This window comes from Pan paniscus, chromosome 11, assembly GCF_029289425.2.
Source record: "Pan paniscus chromosome 11, NHGRI_mPanPan1-v2.0_pri, whole genome shotgun sequence".
Lineage (NCBI taxonomy): Eukaryota > Metazoa > Chordata > Mammalia > Primates > Hominidae > Pan > Pan paniscus.
In genome coordinates, this window is record NC_073260.2 from 12549405 (window position 1) to 12564852 (window position 15448).

At 47.2% G+C, this 15448-nt stretch overlaps 1 protein-coding gene across 3 annotated transcripts in view; it reads right to left on the reverse strand.

The window, feature by feature from the left end:
* The window catches only part of ZBTB43 (zinc finger and BTB domain containing 43), a 32670-nt gene extending 31181 nt beyond the window's left edge, over nucleotides 1–1489 (reverse strand). Inside the window, exon 1 of one of the 3 annotated variants that reach the window (XM_003808033.5) lies at nucleotides 1311–1489. The gene's annotated coding sequence lies outside the window, so the exon portion shown is untranslated. Of the gene's footprint in view, nucleotides 1–872 lie in introns of all 3 variants that reach the window. The other 2 variants (XM_003808034.5, XM_034929075.3) reach the window with 2 other exon arrangements.
* Nucleotides 1490–15448: the final 13959 nt, after the last annotated feature.

Consider the following 15448-nt stretch of genomic DNA (forward strand, 5'->3'; position numbering starts at 1 on the left):
TTATTCTAGGTACTTCATTTAAGTGCTCTCAAACAACATTTGTCCTTTTGTGTGTGGTTTATTTCTCCCGTGGTGCTTTTGTAAAGCAAATAATAAATTCCCAATTATTAGGTTTCTTATAATTTAACTGAAAATGCTGACACAATCTCTGAACTAAGCATGCAGTTATCCCAGAAACCCTGCTACTGTTCCAGTAGCCCCAAAGACCTCAGTCTGATCCTTTCTTAGCCTGTAGACAGGCCTGTTAAACAGCTGTAACTCAAAGAGCAGGCTCCAGAGATCCCTGGAGACCATCCCGTGGTGAGTGGATAGAGCGAAGGCATTTGGGAAGCTGTGCAGGCCTGAGAAACCACAGGCGAGAAAAGGAGAGGACTCATCAAGCAGCTCTGGCCCTAAAATGGGTCTCCTGTCTCCCTGACAGGCTCTCCTGCACTCTGACACTTATGTTGGGCGACACCTGTCAGAGTTGAGGACAAACTGCGGTCGAGTCACTGAGAGTGTCACCAGTGCAGGGAACTTCACGGGGTCATGAGTCACCTTCCATGGCTCAGAGGTCTGGGCAGCCCTGCCCCACCCAGACAAACTCAGGAAAGAGAGACAAGAGGCAAAAACAAAGTTGGCAGAAAGAGAGAAACAGACAGATGGCCAAAAAGCCAGACTGACAGGCCCTGAATTAGAGTAAGGGCTGAGTGGCAGAGACAGGGTGAACAGACACAGAAGCAAGGTGGAGACAGATATAAAACAGGATCCAGATACCCCGACAAAGACAAAGTGGAGAGAAATATCAGGTTGACAGCGACCTAGCTGAAAGACAAAAAGGGCAGGTTACAACAGGTGACAGAGACAGCAACAGGGGTTGCTGAATGTTTTACTTAAACAGAAGATCAGCGAAGTCCAGGCGCAGTCTTTCTCCCAGCTCGGCTCGTCAGGCCTCAGGCATTGGTGGCTCGAACCCGAGGCCGTCAAGCCGCGCCCACCCTACGCCCCGAAAGGCCAGCGGACGGACGGGGGCGGGATCTCTAAGCGCTGTGGCCAGCGGAGCTCCGCCGCCGCGAGGGTGACCTTGGGCGAGAAGCTGCCCCAAAGGCCTCGGTATCGCGGTCTGCGCGCCGTGTGGGCAGAAGACTGCGGGATTCGGAGCTGGAGCGCCGGGACCCCAACCTCCCGCGCGGGGCTTTGGTATGCCGGTCCACGGAATGGGCCTGGCGGGGCCAGCGGCGCGAGCGTCGGGGCCTGCAGAGGAGCCCTTAACTCCCCCACCGACTTCTCCTCCCCTACCCTTGCCGCCCGTGGTCCTGGCCACGCAGTACCTGCCAAGGGCTCAGCGCTCACATCCCCCGCCCAAGATATTCTCTCTGCCGCCGGCGCAGGCCTGTTCTAGCCTCCGCTGCCTCAACAGATTCAGCCTGTGCCTTCAGCCCCCGGAAACGCTTCCCGGTCCCGCCCCCCGAAACTGACAGTGCTTCCGGGGGTGCGTCAGAGAGAAAGCGGAGTGCGCATGCGGGACTTACCGTCTGAGCTGGGCGTCGGGAGAGAGCGCGGAGGTAGCGGGCGCCTGCGCAGTACAGTCTGGAGCGGGTCAATTTTAGGGACTGACTACGCTGTTGAAAATAGGGGAGCAGATACCGAGTTCTAAACCTTCTTGAAACCTTGGCATAGGCCAGGCGCGGTAGCCCACGTCTGTAATCCCTGCACTTTGGGAGGCCGAGAGGGGATGATCGCTTGAGGCTAGGAGTTCGAGACCATCCTGGCCAACATGGTGAAACCCTGTCTCTACAAAACATACAAAAATTAGCTGAGCGTGGTTGCGCGCGCCTGTAATCCCAGCTACTTGGGAAGCTGAGACAGGAGAATTGCCGGAACCCGTGAGGCAGAGGTTGCAGTGAGCCGAGATCACGCCGCTGCACTCCAGCCTGAGCACAGAGCAAGACTCTTAAACAACAACAACAACAAAACAAACAAAAACATCTTGACCTTCTCCGTCTCTTCTCTAAACAAACGAACGAAAACCTTGACCTCAGTATGCCTGGCGGAGATTATCTCCAAATCCGTTTCTGCCTTCACAGCACCCATCCCGCTTTTTGGCATGTAGTAGATGCTCAGTAAATGGTCAATGAAAGGACCAGTGCCTTTCCGTGGGCTGCATTGTGCTGGGCTCTGGGGTCACACAGATGGTGGGACAGAAACGATCTCTCTAGCCTCCAATTCTCCCACTCCCTCCCAAAACCCTCCATACCTCTTCTCGCCCCTTTCTTCCCCACTGCCCCACCATGTTAGTGTAGAAGAGAGATAGGTCTTTAGCAGTGGGACTCTTACCTTTGGACCCGTTTACAGACCAAGTGCCCTCTTTGTAGAAGAACTAATTTATACCTGAAATCCAGGCAGCTGAAGCGATGTGGTCATAATGCCTTCTGGATTTAGGGTGGATGTTCTCGTGGAGCCTGACATGCCCGTTTGATATTGTCTGTCTCAGTTTAAGCTGATTGGTTTCCCAGCTGTTATGCCTGTCTTGCTTGTTGTTGGGCCCTAGGACACAGGAGTGTAGCTTTCCTAGAGAATTCTACCAAAAAAAAATTTTTTTTTCTAGAAAACAAAATGAAAGAAAACAAATATGGAAGCACAGAAATGGGAGTGGATGCAGAACTGCTTGTCAAAGATTCTACTTCAAACATGTATGCTCCAGCTCCCCCGCCTTGTGGTTTTTTTTTTTTTTTGGGGACGAATTCTTGCTCTGTTGCCCAGGCTGGAATGCAGTGGCACAATCTTGGCTCACTGCAACCTCCGCCTCCCAGGTTCAAACGATTCTCCTGCCTCAGCCACCCGAGTAGCTGAGACTACAGGTGCACGCCACCATGCCTGGCTAATTTTTGTATTTTTAGTAGACACGGGGTTTCACCATCTTGGCCAGGCTGGTCTCGAACTCCTGACCTCATGATCCAACCGCCTCGGCCTCCCAAAGTGCTGGGATTACAGGCGTGAGCAACCGCACCCAGCCTAGTTGAGTATACTCTTTAAGTGTTTTGCCACTTTTATTCCTGCCTCTAAGCAGACCTGAAGTTTGGAAGTTCAACTGCCATCATGTGCCTATGAAGTGGTAAGTAAATGCTAAGGCTGGCAAAGCAGGAAGATTGAGAGAACCTAGGTCCCATATGACATTAGGCCACAGTTCCAGCTTTGGACACCCTTAAGTGTTTTGTTGCATGAGCCAAATAAACTTCTTACTTGGACTTTATTTCTGGCAATATTGAGGACTATATATTTACAAATATTACTACAACAAAATATATAAAATTGCTAGAAGAAATATTTAGAATACCCTCTTAAACGCATGGATACACTTGCAAAAAAAAGTCAGGAAAATTATCTGAAGCTAGGAGGAAAACAAGAACACAAGCCTGGGAAGTCAAACAATTGATGTTCAGAAATTATGCAGAGGTACCGTCTGCATCTGTTCCGATCCATTGGTGCATGTCCTGTACTGACAAATATTTTCAAAATTATCTCTGGAGATAGGTAAACACTGATACTGCTACCAGCTATGGGAGCGTTCACCTGGGTCCAGGCAGGATAAGAGTCAAATTGCAACATCAGGTTGGAACTCACGAAGAAATGTCCTCAGGTGAAGGATAAACTATGGTGGAAAAAATCTGCCGTACAGAGGTGCAGCAATTAAAGATGTCTCTCTGTGCCTTGGTTCTGAGCAGAAGGGGAAAACATTCCCCTGGAGGATTCATGGCCAAAAAGTCTGGCTATCAAATGGACACACAATTTGCATAGTTCAAAAGCCCGCAATCGCTTTAATTTGAAATGAACCTGGGTAGGTGGTGCCTACAGTATTTGGCCAAAACAAACACAGATCTTCTCCGGAAGAGCTCACTGGCAACCCAGGTTTCAAAGAATTCCCACAGATAGGGTTCTAAATAAATATGAACTCACAACCAGAAACCACAAACCCCCTGAGGAAATAAGCAGAGAAGACAAGCAGTAGAGGTGGATCCACACCGGCTTTAGATATTAGATATTTTAGAACCAGAATATAAAACAAGCATGCTTAGAAAAACAAAGGGGCTAAAAGCACAAGTGAATATCAAGAAACTCTTGAAAAATTGCCAGGCAGCTGGGTGTGGCAGCTCACGCCTATAATCCCAGCACTTTGGGAGGCTGAGGTGGGCAGATCACCTGAGGTCAGGAGTTCAAGATCAGCCTGGCCAACATGACGAAACCCCGTCTCTATTAAAAATACAAAAATTAGCCAGGCGTGGTGGTGTGCTCCTGTAATCCCAGCTACCCAGGAGGCTGAGGCAGGAGAATCTCTGGAACCTGGGGTGGGGGCAGAGGCTGCAGCGAGCCAAGATTGTGCCACTGAACTCCAGCCTTGTGACAGAGCAAGACTCTGTCTCAAAACAAAACAAAAACAAAAAAATTAGCCAACCGTGGTGGTGGGCGTCTGTAATCCCAGCTACTTGGAAGGATGAAATGGAAACATGAGATTAAAAAAAAAATCAAGCTATATACTGTTTAAAACACAAACCTAAAGAAAATTTCAGGCCAGGTATGATGGCTCCCGCCTGTAATCCTAGCACTTTGGGAAGCAGGTGGATCACTTGAGCCCAGGTGTTTAAGACTAGCCAAGGCAACATGGTGAAACCCCATCTCTACAAAAAATGGTGTGGTGGTGCACACCTGTAATCCCAGCTACTTGGGAGGCTGAGGTGGGAGGATCACCTGAGCCCAGGAGATTGAGGCTGCAGTGGGCCATGACCATGCCACTGCACTCGAGCCTGGGCAACAGAGTGAGACCTGTCTCAAAGAAAGAGAAAAAAAGAAAAGGAAAAAAAGAAAAATTGAAGTAAAAGAATGGCAAAAGAGATTCTGTGCTGGTTAAATTATATTAACATTGGATAAATAAGGATGGGTATGGCAGCTCATACCCCTAATCCCAGCTCTTTGGGAGGCCAAAGTGAGAGGATCACTTGAGGCCAGGAGTTTGAAACCAGCCTGGGCAATATAGTGAAACCTTGTCTCTATAAAAAATGAAAACATTCAGCCTGGGCAACATAGTGAGATGCTCTCTTCAAAAAATAAAAAAAAATTAGCCAGGTGTGGTGGCACACATCTGTGGCCCCAGCTACTCGAGAGGCTGAGGTGGGAGGATTACTTGAGCCCAGGAGGTCAAGGCCACAGTGTGCCATGATTGCACCACTGCATTCCAGCTTGGGCAATAGAGTAAGACCCTATCTCAAAAAAAAAAAAAAAAAAAAAAAAGCCAGTGTGGTGACACCTGTAGTCCTAGGTACTCAGAAGGCTGAGGCAGGAGAATCGCTTGAGCCCAGGAGTTTGAGGCTGCAGTGGGCTATGTTCACGTCATTGCACTCCATCCGGCCTGGGCAACAGAACGAGATTCAGTCTCAAAAACCAAAAAACATTGGATAAATAGACTCTAAAACAAAAAGCATTTCGGCCGGGCGTGGTGGCTCATGCCTGTAATCCCAGCACTTTAGGAGGCCGAGGTGGGCGGATCATGAGGTCAGGAGATCGAGACCATCCTGGCTACCACGGTGAAACCCTGTCTCTGCTAAAAATAAAAACATTAGCTGGGCATGGCGGTGGGTGCCTGTAGTCCCAGCTACTCGGGAGGCTGAGGCAGGAGAATGGTGTGAACCCGGGAGGAGGAGCTTGCAGTGAGCCGAGATCGTGTCACTGCACTCCAGCCTGGGCAACAAAGTGAGACTCCGTCTCAAAAAAAAAAGCATTTCTAGAAATATGTGGTAGCTTATATTGTTGTTTTCAATAATTTTGTGGCTGTTCCTGTGAGAGGGTTTACTTCCCATCCCATGGATGTCAGGCTTGGTCACTGAAATGTGACTGGAGGTTATGCGTGCACTCCTGAGCACAGCTTTCAGAACCATTGCTCTCTCCCTCTGCCACAAGAAGAGCATGTCCTGGATGGGATTGACTATTCTTCCTGCCTGGGTCCCTGGATGAAGAGAATATAGAATGAAGAATGGATAGTGCCACAAATGACACACATAAGTCATATAACGTAAGTGAGAAATTAACCGTTATTGTAAGCTGCAGAAATTTTTGAAAGTAGATGTGTTCAGATACCTTTCTTTCACTAATGTATTATTATTATTTTTTGAGATGGAGTTCCGCTCTTGTTGCCAGGCTGGAGTGCAGTGGAGCAATCTTGGCTCACCACAACCTCCGCCTTCTAGGGTCAAGTGATTCTCCTGCCTCAGCCTCCCAAGTAGCTGGAAATACAGGCTTGTGCCACCACACCCAGCTAATTTTGTACTTTTAGTAGAGACGGGGTTTCTCCATGTTGGTCAGGCTGGTCTCGAACTCCTGACTTTAGGTGATCCACCCGCCTTGGCCTCCCAAACTGCTGGAATTACAGGCATGAGCCACTGCTCCCGGCCTCACTAATGTATTATAAAACATGCATCATTTCCAGGTGGGCACTTTAAGAGCGAGTGCATGATTCATGCTATCATGCTGTTACTATGGCCTAACTTAGCAAAAGATGGGTAATACAAATAGGTGATTTATAATGAGAAAAGGTTCAGCTCACCAGGAGGACATAATACTTCTAAATTGTATCCATATAAAAATATAGCTTCAGGCTGGGTGCAGTGGCTCACTCCTGTAATCCCAATGCTTTGGGAGGCCGAGGTGGGTGGATCACATGAGGTCAGGAGTTCAAGACCAGCCTGGTCAACGTGGCGAAACCCCGTCTCTACTAAAAATACAAAAATTAGTCAACCATGGTGGTGCACGCCTGTAATCCCAGCTACTTGGGAGGCTAAGGTAGGAGAATCACTCGAACCCGGGAGATGGAGATTGCAGTGAACCGAGATTGTGCCATTGCACTCCAGCATGGGCAACAAGAGTGAAACTCCGTTTCAAATATATATATGTGTGTGTGTGTGTGTGTGTATATGTGTGTGTGTATATATGTGTGTGTATATATATGTATATACATATATAATATATGTATATATGTGTGTGTATATATGTATCTATATACAGCTTCAAACTATTGTATAAATATTGATAGAACTATAAGAAGAAATAGACAAATTAACTCTCGTATGGAGATTATGCAACTCATTATTTGCTATGGTTTCAGTGTATGTGTCCCTCCAATATTTGCATGTTGAAACCTAATCTCCAAGGTGATAATATTAGAAGGTGGGGCCCTTGGGAAGGTGATTAGTCATGAGGGACCCACCCTCATGAATGGGGTTAATGACCTTATAAAAGAACTGCATGGGAGCTGTACACCCTGTTTTGCCCTTTCTGCCCCTTCCATCCCTCCCACCATGTGAGGACACCACTGTCCTCCCCTCTGGAGGACTCAGCTTTCAGGGTGCCATCTTGGAAGTAGAGGCTGGGCCCTCACCAGACACAAAACATGCTGGTACCTTGATCAATAAATTGCTCACAGTTATGGACCTTCCAGCTTCCATAACTGTGGGCAATAAATGGATGCTGTTTTATAAATTACCCAGTCTCAGGTATTTTGTTACAGCAGCACAAACAGACTGAGAGAGGATATAGGTAGAACTCTGCACAGAAGAACTGGATAATGTACATCATTTTATTATATGACATGTTTAGAACAGTTATAAAAATTGTGTGCTAGGCCATAAAGCAAACCCAAACAATTTTCAAAGAAATAAAATCACCTGGGTTATGTCCCTTACCTCAGTGCAATTCAGTAAGGAATTGACGACAAAATAATACAGTCAAAATAGTCTCTATTTGGACACTTAACAACACACATGAAAATAAGTAACAGGTAAAGAATGAAAGAAAGAGAAAGAAAGAAAGAAGGAAAGAAAGAAAGGAAGGAAGGAAAGAAGGAAGGATGGAAAAGAAAAAAGAAAAGAAAAGAAGTAACAGGTGGTTGGGCGTGGTGGCTCATGCCTGTAATCCCAGCACTTTGGGAGGCCAAGGTGGGTGGATCACAAGGTCAGGAGTTTGAGACCAGCCTGGCCAATATGGTGAAACCCCATCTTTACTAAAAATACAAAAATTAGCCAGGCGTGGTGGTGCATGCCTGTCTTTAATCCCAGCTACTCGGGAGGCTGAGGCAGGAGAATCACTTGAACCCAGGAGGCAGAGGTTGCAGTGAGCCAAAATCACGCCATGGCCCTCCAGCCTGGGCCACAGAGCAAGACTGTCTCGGGGGAAAAAAAGAGAAAGAAAGAAAAATAAGTAACAGGTTAAAAAAGAGATCCTAATGAAAATTTTGAAATATTTATAATTGAATGATTATAAAAACACTACCTTCCAAATCTGTGTTGTCAGCAAAAAAAGTTTTAAGAGGGAAATTTATATGCAACAATTATGATAAAAGAAGAAAGGCCTAAGTTAATGAGTTAATCACTTGAAAGGTTAGAAAAATGAAACAAAGTAAACTCAAGGAAAGTGAAAGGAAAGACACAGGAAAAGAAAAGGTAAGTTTGTATATTAATTAGAAAACAGATACAATAAGGAAGACCAATAAAGCCCAAAGTTAAGTTTTTGAATTGACTAATAAAACTGACAGATCAGGGGCCGGGCGCGGTGGCTCACGCCTGTAATCCCAGCACTTTGGGAGGCCGAGGCGGGCAGATCATGAGGTCAGGAGATCGAGACCATCCTGGCTAACACGGTGAAACCCCGTCTCTACTAAAACTACAAAAAAATTAGCCGGGCATGGTGGCGGCCGCCTGTAGTCCCAGCTATTACGGAGGCTGAGGCAGGAGAATGGCGTGAACCCAGGAAGCGGAGCTTGCAGTGAGCCCGGATGGTGCCACTGCACTCCAGCCTGGGCGACAGAGGGAGACTCCGTCTCAAAAACAAAGAAACAAACAAACAACAACAAAAAAACCTGACAGATCTCAGGCAAGATCGATAAGATACATATAATATAGAGAAAGATTTAGAGATATCTTTGAGATATATATATCATAGATCATAGAGAGTATCTCTCAAAGATATCTCTGTAAATCTCTCTGTATGTATTATCTATCTAGAGAAGAGAGAATAAACAGACCTCCTATTTAAACAACGTTTTGAGGATTTTCTTTTGTTTGCAGCCAGATATGTTTCCAACTGATAAACCAATCCGTTTGAGAGCATACTGCAGAGGCAAGAGGCAAGTGTAGAGTTAGCTATTGTTAAATAATAACTGCAAACTTAGTGGATTAAAACGATAATAATTTGTCCTTCCTCTGCTTTAAACTGCATCTCTGGCGGAGCTTGGCTTTTCTCTCTGCAGGTTGGGGGCCAAGTCTGCTCCACATGTATTCATTTAGGCAGGTCCAGGCTAAAGGGACAGCAGCTACCCAGGAAAAGCTTATCTCGTGATGATGTCAAAGGGGCTAAAGAGAAGGCCCTACCCTGCAAGCACATTTTAAGCCTTCGTGGATGTCTTATTTGCTAATATTCTATTGGCCAATGCAAGTCACATGATAGCCCAAAGTCAAGGGCAGGAAGTGCACTTCACCTTTAGAGGGAGAAACTAAAAAGTCATGTGAAAACATGCATGTACACAGGGAAGGGTGAAGGATTGGGAACAATAAACCAATTGACCAGAGTCGCCATCTTACAATTGTTCAAATTCCTCCTGCATGCAAAGCGCATTCACCTCAATCCCAAGACCTTCCGAAATCTTATCCGGACTTAAAATCCTCATAAGGATCAAAGTTCACAGTCTTGTGATGTACGTCGGATCTGGATGTGGCTCCTCTTCGTTCTAAAACATCTACGAACTAGAAAGACAAGTTGTCTGCCTTCTCAGCCTCACACAGTGATAGAATAGGAATGAGATAACTGCAATAAACACTCTCATTTGAAAATAGTTAAGAATGGGAGGCACATAGTAGTCAGTCACTGGTCAATAGCAATTCCAAAATCCCAGTGGACAAATATTGCCAGGTATCACTATGCTGAGATGAAGGCCCTTGATTTCTCCTTGAGAGTAGCTCCTCAGTCAGTTCTCTACAGCTGTTGGTTCTACCCTTTTGGAAATCCTTCCTTTTGCAACAACTCCCTTGCTTAATTCTGAAGCATGTCTTGAAGATAGCATTGAAAAATATGCGCGTTTTTTGGTGGCTGATCAGCTTTCTCAGGTTGCTACATTCCCAGAGAGGGTTGGGGAGATCTCGGCTGGGCGCGGTGGCTCATGCCTGTAATCCCAGCACTTTGGGAGGTCAAGGCGGGTGGATCACGAGGTCAGGAGTTCGAGACCAGCCTGGCTAATATGGTGACACCCGTCTCTACTAAAAATACAAAAATTAGCCGGGCATGATGGTGTGCACCTGTAGTCCCAGTTACTCAGGAGGCTGAGGCAAAAGAATCCCTTAAATCTGGGAGGTGGAGGTTGTGGTGAGCTGAGATTGCACCACTGCACTCCAGCCTGGGTGACAGAGTGAGACTCCCTCTCAAAAAAAAAAATAAAAAAAGAAGAAAGTTGGGGAGATCTCTGCCCTCTTTCCATCCAGACTGGTGGCACTTTTGCCAGTACATAGCCCTCAAAGACATTGTAGATTTTCTATGTATTTGATTCCAGTCAACTTCATATGACAAAGGTATACTTATAGTTTTTCTCAACATGTGCCTCTTTCTATAGACTCAATGTACTTACTGGCACTTTAGGGGTATTAAAATTTTGTGGGACCATACCCTTAATACCTTTTAATCTTTCTAGAAGCCTTTTTTGTCAGCTGAAAGGATCCACGCCCTTGATTTAATTTTTGTCCCTAAATTGTATTTTGATATAAGAATCTTGGTTTTGTTTGTTTGTTTGTTTGTTTGTTTTAGTAGAGATGGGGTTTCACCGTGTTAGCCAGGATGGTCTCGATCTCCTGACCTCGTGATCCACCTGCCTCAGCCTCCCAAAGTGCTGGGATTACAGGCGTGAGCCACCGCACCCGGCCTTGATATAAGAATCTTCTACTGTCTGGAGAGGTTGGACATTATTTTTATTTTTCCAACCTAGCAATTTCTGGACTCCATATTCTCCCTAATTATTGCTTGTGAAATTGGCCATTTCTTTTCTGAGCACATCTCTTTCTTATAGTAGTGTCTTTTCAAATTTATCTAACACCAAGAAAGTCCTACTTTTTTTTTTTTTTTTTTTTTTTTTTGAGACAGAGTCTCTCTCTGTTGCCCAGGCTGGAGTGCAGTGGCATGATCTTGGCTCACTGCAACGTCTGTCTCCCGGGTTCAAGCAATTCTCCTGCGTCAGCCTCCTGAGTAGCTGGGACCACAGGCCGTGCCACCACACCTGGCCAATTTTTATATTTTTAGTAGAGATGGGGTTTCACCATGTTGGCCAGGCTGGTCTCAAACTCCCGACCTCAGGTGATCCACCTGCCTCGTCCTCCCAAAGTGCTGGGATTACAGGCCTGAGCCACCGTGGCCCGCCAAGAAAGTCCTACTTTTGACGTTTTGCCTCTAAATGTCTTCTCCCAACTCTAAAACTTCATTAGATACATTTTTCTCATTCAAATTTTCATACACAGGAGTTTTACTAAATGTTTCCCACTACTTAACACAGGCTGCCTTTTCCTGTTTCCTATAAGTTTTCTCACCACTTTCCAGCCCCCCGTAAATATTTCCTTGTTGCTTATTGCCTGGTCCCAAACCCAATGCCTCATATTTGAAGTTTTTATTATGGCAGGCTCCCAGTTTCAGCGCCGATGACTGTGTCCGCCTGCTGTTATTACAAAACAATCCACCGCAAGGCTCAGTGGCTTACAACAGTAATTACCTATTCTCATTTGTGTGTCTGCAGATCAGTTAAGGGCTGGCTGGTTTAAGCTGGGCTCAACTGGGCAGCTCTGCTTCAGGCTGTGGGACCAGCTGGACACCCCAGGAGTTGTGGGGAGCTACTGGAACAGACACCCTTTTGTTGGATGGTGTGGGAGGATGCGAGGTCAGGAACCATTGCAGCCATTTTATTTCTGTAAGGAGAGAGCCTGGAATTGCAGGAGCCTGTGTGAGGGGGCTGGAAATGAAGTTGACAGCAAGAAAGATATAAAACACAGGTAGGGAAAAGTCAGTGTCTTGGTGAGAATCTGGATCCAGCTTCACCTGACCAGACCCAGGTGAACCAACACATTCCCTTCATTGCTCATCAGTTTGCAATTTTGTTTTTGTTTTTGTTTCTTTACAATCAAGACACTCTTAACTGACACACAGGCTGTGAGGTGGTTGCTCGGGGGAGTGGTTGGAGGAGTCACCCACTCTTTCTTCCAGGGTTCTGGCTTTTGGGGCATGTGTGCACATGTCTGGGTAGACGTTCTAAGCTGCACAGAACAGAAATGGAGTCTGGCTGATTACAGTAGAAAAAGAATTCACTAAAAGGATCTGATCCCCAAGAGGGCTGGAAAATCGAGCTCTGTGACTATGCAGACAAGCCACACCCACAATCAGGCCACAGAACTGGGGTGGCCAGAACACTGCTGCCACCACCATGGCCACCACTTTTGCCAGTGCGGTTGCTGCTGCCAACTGGATCCCCCGTCCCCTCCAGTCTGCACTGCGCTGCCCCTGCTACTTTGGAAGCAGATCTTGCTGCCACCACTGCCCTCATGTGCCACTAGCTGCCGAGTCAGAGTCCTCTGGTTGGCTGAGCCTGGCCCAGCGTCTGCTCCCTGGCTGCAAGGGAGGCTGAGGAAGCAACAAACTGGCCCTTTGGGCTTCTACAGTGGGGCGTAGTTTCCGCCTCTCTCCAAGTTTCGGAGAATGGGGAATTCCTCAAACACAGGATGGGGTGTCATGCTAGGGAGTCTCAATACAGGGCATAAGGGATTGAGATCAAATAGAGACAATGGCTTCAGCTTTATTCCTGGTAGATCTAAATCAAAGAATGCAACTGGAACCTGGGGCCAAAATCTTCCCTCCCCGCTCCCAGAACTGAACTTCTTTTCTCTTTTCTTTTCTTTTTTCGTTTTTTGAGACAGAGTCTTACTCTCTCACCCAGGCTGGAGTGCAATGGCACAGTCATGGCTCACTGTAGCCTTGACCTCCCGGGCTCAGGTGATCCTCCCACCTCAGCCCCTTCAGTAGCTAGGTGTGCCATCACCTGCCCAGCTAATCTTTTGTAGAAACAAAAATACAAACACGGGGTTTCCCTGTGTGGCCCAGACTGGTCTCAAACTCCTGCACTCAAGTGATCCATCCACCTTGGCCTCCCAAAGTGCTGAGATTGGGAGTGCTCACAGGCGTGAGCCACCATGCCCAGCCTCCAGAACAGAATTTCTCTCCTGGCTGTAGGAGAGCCCTCTTCCTGGAGCAGGGATGCTCTGCCTTGCTGAGATACTGCTTGACATCGGGAACAGAAACAAGGGACAAGCTGTTGATGAGGGCAGGTCCAGGGGAGGCCAGTGTCTGAGCTGTCACCTGTCCTCTGCCTCCCCACACAGAGGGGGGGAGGGGTAGGATCCTCTAATGCTATTTCCATTTGAAGATGGAAAGTCCCATCCATTTCCCAAAGAGGAAACAGCACAAAAACATGGTGTGGTGGGGTGAGAGGGGGCATGAAGGGGTCAAGGGGAGGCAAGCTTTCCCAAGAGCCAAAGTCGGTGATGCAAATGAGAACAGTAGACATTTGCACATTAACTGTATAAGGATGCATATTCTTTTTTTTTTCAAGACGGAGTCTTGCTCTGTTGCCCAGGCTGGAGTACAGTGGCGTGATCTCAGCTCACTGCAACCTCCACCTCCCAGGTTCAGGCGATTCTTCTGCCTCAGCCTCCCGAGTAGCTGGGACTACAGGTGCGTGCCACCATGCCCAGCTAATTTTTTGTATTTTTAGTAGAGATGGGGTTTCACTATGTTAGCCAGGAATTTCTCAATCTCCTGACCTCGTGATCTGCCTGCCTTGGCCTCCCAAAGTGCTGGGATTATACGTGTGAGTCACCAAGCCCGGCCAGAATGCATATTCTTAACATCCACACAAAGCTATGCACTCTCATTTGTCCTTAGATATTGGCTCCTCCATGTGTATTTTTTTGTCCTGCCATTTTTTTTTTTTTTTTTGAGACAGCATCTTGCTCTGTTGTCCAGGCTGGAGTGTAGTGGTGCAATCTCAGCTCACTGCAACCTCCTCCTCCCAGGTTCAACTGATTCTCCTGCTTCAAGTCTCCCAATTAGGCTGCTTCACCATGCCTGGCTAATTTTTAATAGACACAAGGTTTCACCATGTTGGCCAGGCTGGTCTCAATCTCTTGACCTCAAGTGATCCACCCACCTTGGCCTCCCAAAGTGCTGGGATTACAGGTCTGAGCCACCACGCCTGGCCATCCTGCCACTTCTGAAGGACATATGACAGGCTGGCTGTCTTCCATTTGGCTCTTCCCACAGATCCTCTCTGCCTCCCCACCCCGAGTCTGTGTCTGGGGGGCTGATTCATATGGACTCTTCTGTCTGCTAGCTTCCAGCTGGTGTGGCCCCTGGGATCCCCAGGGGAGACTGGAGGGAAGGAGGAGTACATTTAAAAAATCATTTTCCGGGCTCCCTTCCTGTGGAGTCCCCATGGGCTGGCCACAGCCCTTGACCCAGCCTCAGCTCCGTCAGTAAATCTCTCCAGGTCCCCTGTCTGCACCGCTTCAAATTTAGGGTGGCAACAGTCCCCAGTGTTCCTAGCCCCAGGGTACTAAATCATTCCTTCCCTGTTGCTTTTCTTAATCCCTGTTTATACCTTTGTAAATAATCTCATTGCTAAACTCTCCTCAATTACTCAACTTGAGTGTGTCATCTGTTTCCTGCTGGTACTGGAATGATATCTATGGAGTCTGGAAATACTTCTCCACCCAGAGAAAAAACAACAGCTCACATGCACCAGCAAATAGGACTTCAGTGCGTCTCAGATTCCTGAGGCGGTAGGGAAGGGTAGAGAGTGTGACAAACCGAAAGCACGTGACCACTCATACATACTCCAGCCTTTCGTTGCCATGACAATGACAGCCCAGTGTTGCCCGTTGTTCTCATTTTTTCAAGAGTAGTAAAACATCAAGATTTTTAAGGTAGTACCTCCTGATTTTGTTTTTCTTTTCTTTTTGAGACAGGGTCTCACTCTGTTGCCCAGACAGGAGTACAGTGGCACAATCTCGGCTCACCGCAACCTCTGCCTCCTAGGATCAAGCAATTTGCCTGCCTCAGCCTCCCGAGTAGCTGGGATTACAGGCGCGTGCCACCACACCCAGCCTGTACCTCCTGATTTTTAAATGTTGGCTCAGGCCGGGCACAGTGGCTCATGCCTATAATTCCAGCACTTTTGGAGGCCGAGGTGGGCGGATCACCTGAGGTCAGGAGTTTGAGTCCAGCCTGGCCAACATGGTGAAACCCCATTTCTACTAAAAATACAAAAAGTAGCCAGGCATGGTGGCACATGCTTGTAATCCCAGCTACTTGGAAGGCTGAGGCAGGGGAATCGCTTGAACCCAGG